We start from the raw sequence: 6,000 nt of genomic DNA on the forward strand, positions 1-6,000 counted from the left end.
CGGAATAGCTCATACACGGTTTGTAGAAATACAGACAGAGTTAAATGTTCGTGCAGAACTAAAAAATCTAAGTAGCACTAGATGGGCTTGCCAAATAAGGTCTCTACTTGCGGTGAGAAAAACTTATGATGCTCTTTTGAAATATCTGAAAAAAACATCAGATTCAGCAGATAAATGTACAGCCCTAGGCCTTTATGAATTTTTGAGAAAATTCTCAACCATGACGTCTCTGTTTATTTTCATTGAGCTTCTGTCCATAACAGAAATTCTCAATAACAAGTTGCAGTCACCAAGCCTTGATATTGCGGAGGCAATTGCAGGTGTTAATGCAGTGCTTGACACTTTACGCGGTATGCGAAATGAAGAATATTTTAACTCTGTATACAAAGAGGTAGAGTCATTTGCGAAACAGAAGGAAACTCTCAATGAAACAAGTGTAGAATATTATTCAAAAGTTCAGAAACGTGTTCACACATTACCATCATCACTGAAAGACCACGTTGTAAATGAAACCCTGGGGCACAAAGCTGATACCGATAAACCTGCATTCTGCGGACTTTTTTACACTATCATTGATCGTATGATAAATGAGCTGGAAAGTCGTTTCAAAGATAAAGCAACTTCCAGTGTTCTGGTTGGAATTCAGCATATGTCACCTTCTTTACTTACAACAAATTTTGACTTGTTTTTGAACCCTCAATTCTTGAGTGGATTGTGTGACTATTTTCAATTACAAGTGCCGATCGCTGAAATCATGGTTGCAAAAAATTACCTAAAGAACTTGACATACACCATCACATCCATAGTACATTTAATGAACGCCATTCCAAAAGACATGTTTCCGAACTTATGCAGAATGTTGCAAATTGCAGTGACAATTCCTGTGACATCAGCATCGTGTGAGAGGAGTTTTAGCTGTTTGAAGAGAATCAAGACATTTTTGCGTAATAGTATGGGCCAAGACAGACTTTCCTCACTTGCAATACTGGCCATAGAAAAGGAAGAGTGTCATGAATTGTGTGTGGATTGTGTTATTGATAATTTTGCAAGAAATTCGAACCGCAGAGTACAGCTGATACATAAAGACATAGTTCACCAGCATTAGAAAAACAGGACAAGAATATCCATCTGTTTTCATAAAAATTAATGCAGTAAGTCTATGTTAGTTTTAATTCCTTATGCTTGTTATATATTATTGTCTTATTAATCACTTTGCTATTTTCGAACATTAAAAATATTTACAATAGTAGTAGTCATGTATCTGGTTGCAGCCCCCCAAAGCAGATGGCCTAGCGACGCCACTGCATAGTGCAGGGGCAAAAGTGGCGAAAACTAGGGGGCAGCTACCACCCCTCGCCCCTCTAATCGCCGCCACTGCGTTTAGGCCAAGGTAAGTCATATGGTTAGTCATATTATTTATATATTTTACTACATTATAAATATTTCGTTTTTTGGCCCTTTTCAAAGCAAATTTACTCTTGCATGTGAAAGACCGGACCTGTAAGCCCATCCAAGCCCCCTAAATAAAATTCCAGTTGTTACTTTTAGGCCAAGGTAAGTCATACTACATTCCTTGTTTGACACTTTTCAAAGCAAATTTTTCTTTGCATGTGAAAGACCGGGCTTTAGCCCATCCAAGCTCCCTAAATTACACTATCTCTTCAATGTAAAGAACCTCCCCAAAATAAATACACACATAATTAGCTTCAACAATAAAAATAAATGGGGATAACCTGTAACAAAATACAATTCTGGTACTACATGTGTTTAAAAAAATGAATGTTGCAAGTAAAATAATATTTCAACGATGTACGTATTATTTAACATATATCACACGTAAATATAGGATTTTCTAATAATAATAATCAGCTAATATGCTAAAAATACAAATAAATAATAATAATAATAACTCCACAATCGATACACGAATTGCCATGCGACAGCACTACAACCTGTAGAACATGGCAAGCTCGTGAGCCTCCGTGGCGCAATCGGCTAGCGCGTTCGGCTGTTAACCGAAAGGTTGGTGGTTCGAGCCCACCCGGGGGCGAAATTTTTTTCACTTCTTTTTTATCCGATTCATGTAATACATAATAAATGATATTCTCATTTAATTGATTTTTTGTGTTTGGTTTGTTTTTGTTTTACATAAAAATTTTTTTAGAAATTCTCATGTAATACCACCACGTGATTCAAGTGAGAAATTACATTTTTGTGCTTGTGTAGAAAACAGTAAATTGGGGTCCTGCCCGATGGCGTAGTGGGGTAACGTTGTCGGCTTGTAATCAAGGGGTCCCGGTTTTGGCACCCGGCAGAGGCACATTGCACAGTGGTTCGGACCCCACTTTAAAGTGTAGGTCCAGTCCCGATTAGCCTATATGTGTCTAAATTAGACTTAAAACAACAATTCAAACAAGCAAAACAGTAATCTGAAATTTTAACCCATATTTGTGTCTGCAATACATTATTTTCGCAATAATATTAGTATTCAATAACTAAAAATTGAGCATCGTGCAGAAAATCTTGTAATTCTGTACACGCGAACTGTCCACCACCATTTTTATTCAGCCTGTTTTAAGTTTACAAAAACGTCAATAAGCAGAGGACAACATCTGCCTTACATCAACAGAATTCAGCTCCTTAAAACAACACAGTATGTGGATAAAGACGATTAAAAATCGCGATGGATAGTTTGCCTAATATTATGTCTGCTGTTGGTTTCACGCTACCACCTCTTTAAGCAGAAAGTGCGATTCACACATTGCTATACGATTTCCGCATATCATTCCAGTTTCACTGTTATAGGAAGTTCAGGCAAATAAAAAATGTAATTATAGGTAATTGCGTCGTGATTTTTGGCATCAAATTTTACATCCATTATCGAAGAGAAACAGAAATTCCACACTAAAATTCTTACATCCCAGCTTTCCGTGGCTGGCGATGAATCTAATTTATTACTTTAGCTATAGCTACACTTGATATAATTCACGATGTACGTCATTTCCGGTGCGGAGTCTTCGTTTTATCACGCTTCTCTGGCGAACTCGTGTGCATGGAATGTGCTTATATACATAGAGATGATTTAAAATTCATAATATATAAGGTATAAATAGGAAAAAGGAAGTGGTACGAGAGATTAGGTTGGGTCGCCCAAGCCTTGTTAGCCTGCAGTAAGGTATAAAAAATTGTACTCCTAAAAGCAAGAATCTTTTTTGAAAAGTATTTTTATTTGCATAAAATTTGAAGAAAACTTGTTACGAGGCATCGGCAACGAATTTTATGTCGGTTGTCTGAGCTGATAAGATTTCGCTGCTTTTCTCTTTTGCTCTATTTTTCTCTTCCTTTCTTTCTACTTCTCTCCTCAGCTTCTCTCTCTCTCTCTCTGCGTGCTCTGTTTGTCTATATCTTTCTTCGTTTTGCTTCTCCCTCCCTCCCTTTCTTACTTACTCTGTTCGTCTGCCTCTACCTTTCGTTCAACGTTTGTTTATCTCTCTTTTTCTTCTTATCTTTTTTTATTCCCCGGTTTTTGTCTCTGTCTTCCTTTCTTCGTTTATGTCTCCCTATTTTACTTGTGTTTAATCCTTTTTGCCTTCTTTCTTCTTTTGTTTATTTCTTCTTCTCTTTTTTTTTCTACCTACTTGTCTGTGTGCCATGCTTCTGAAAATTTCACACCTACGTTATTTGGCTGTGTAGGAGGGCTAGCTAAGAATTGATGGTGGGCTGGAGCCCATTCTCACCCATTGTCGACGCCAATGAGCTGGACGACTGAGACCCCCACTAAAATATCGAGACGAGACGAGAGACTTATCCTCAGCGAGTCTCATTCATCTCTTTCGCTACTTTATTACAGTACAATGTGAAGTCCAGTAGGTAGGATGTGTGACTATAACGCGGGAGATCCGGGTTCGATTCCCGAGATGGCTGATTTCACGTGGGGATATTTCAAGCAGTGTCCTACATGGAGCGGGCTCTGAGGTTCGCCGCGCCTGTAAGAAATATGTATCTGAAGGCAATAAAGGCGGCCGGAGCGTGGTGCTTATCATATCACGTCCACAAATAGCCAGGTTGCAGAGGACATATTTGTGTAAACAGATAAATGTTCTTCTTTACGACAACGGTAACAGGTTACTTTTGGAAGCAAGATAATGGAAACTGTAAGGCGTTACTTTATTAGTAACTTAAATCAGCTCGTTCACTATTCAAACTAACATCCAGTAACCGATGCATTGTCATGGAAATGCATTGGATGACACTGCAAGATGTCGTCCACTCTAGATCTGATGCCAAGGAACCCCAGAGTGCAACATCAACAAGCCCAGCCACTGTCTTCTGCAGAGATGCAAAATCAGCAGACATGTGACTATTGGCTGAGGACCCACCAATCAAAACACATTAGTGTTTTGTTAGTAAACAGGGGACCTGATGTTTTAGTATTGAGAGCATCTTTGCCGTAGGTGCCAATACACCGTCGAATATTTACCAAACACTTGTGCTAAATATCTCAATGCGGACTGCAGCCCACAGTTTGTTGTCGATCGTGTGGAAAGGGACTCACGTTCTCTTATATGGTAAGATGGCTCTTGTATCAGTGGGAAATTTATGCTGCCTCTTGAGGTTTCGGCCAAAGCGAGAGTCCTTCAAGATGGGACGCTGGAAGGAATTTCGTCGTCATGGTAACTTTCCCATCCAGTATATGTTGTCAGCATGCACAGGATTTCTGTAATTGATTGATTGAATTGGTGTTTTAAATCCAATTTATGCACAGTAAGGCTAATCGGGACTGGACCTACAGTTTAAAGTTGGATTTCTGTAAGTGAGGTGAAAATTAAGTTATCAAATAATTGTGTTGCACAAGACACCGGAGCAGCCCCCTTGACTAACGCCAAAACTTTATTTATGATTAGTTCGGATCCCACTTTAAACTGTAGGTCCAGTCCCGATTAGCCTTACTGTGCATAAAGTGAACTTAAAACAACAAATCAATCAATTTATTTATGTTTACATAAGCGTGGCTATGTATTTCTAAAGCCCACTTTATGCACAGAAAGACTAATCGGGACTAGACCTATAGTTTAAAGAGAAATCCGAAGCATTATGTACCTCTACAGGGTGCATGGCGATATTTTTAAAAAATAATTGGATTTATTGTTGACAAGAATTAATTGAAGTTACTGCTGCATAACATAATAAGTATATTGAAAAATCATGTAGCAATATAAGGTGAGATTACTGTTATTTTGATGTCATTATGAAGGTGTCAAATATACACATACGTACAATAAACTTTCCATACGAAATCAATACAGCTCCCAACCTGACCATCTCCGATTTTCATGAGTTTTGGGGAGTTGAAAGCATGCATGGAACTTAGTAACTACGGAAATTTTGAGTCTCGTTTGTCTTGCAATTGTAAAATTATTCAATGTCAAAGTTACAGAAATTGCCCTTTCTAAACTCGTTTAGCTATACTAAATGTGCTGTAACTCTGCTCCTATTTAGCCTAGAAAGCTGAAATGAATTTCATTGTGCAGAGAATGGTACAAGCTTTCCAATGATATCTAACAAGACTACCTTCGGATAAAGAGAACATTTTGTCACATGACCTTGACCTTAGTTAGACCTTGATTATCTCAAAACATGTCATTGCCAAAATTCGTCAAACAAATATATTTGGCACACCATGCTATACTCTAAAACGTATGAAAAAATCAAAACTGGGACTGCAATGGGATCGGAATATACAAAATATCATGTGTAGCTATGTGACTGATAAAGGCCTCATTACAATTTACTAAGGTGAGTCAAAAGTCCCTTTACACCATCTATAAAATGTAATGGAGTTATGCTGGGTACATTTGGTCATGATAGAAACATGTTAGGCCCAGGGGGAGCCATAGTAGTGTGTGTCAAGCAGAGGTACGCCATATCATTGGCCGTCATATTGAATTAAACTCAAACATTTTCAATGGAAAGTTGGTGACGTGATATGTTGATTTGTTG

At 38.1% G+C, this 6,000-nt stretch overlaps 1 non-coding gene across 1 annotated transcript; it reads left to right on the forward strand.

Moving 5' to 3' along the window:
• The first annotated feature begins 1,976 nt into the window (after positions 1-1,976).
• Positions 1,977-2,050, forward strand: TRNAN-GUU (transfer RNA asparagine (anticodon GUU)). The gene has a single exon. It is a non-coding gene; the product is annotated as a tRNA-Asn (tRNA).
• The last annotated feature ends 3,950 nt before the right edge of the window (positions 2,051-6,000 follow it).

This window comes from Lepisma saccharinum, chromosome 3 (assembly GCF_977018435.1).
Source record: "Lepisma saccharinum chromosome 3, izLepSacc3.1, whole genome shotgun sequence".
Taxonomy (NCBI): domain Eukaryota; kingdom Metazoa; phylum Arthropoda; class Insecta; order Zygentoma; family Lepismatidae; genus Lepisma; species Lepisma saccharinum.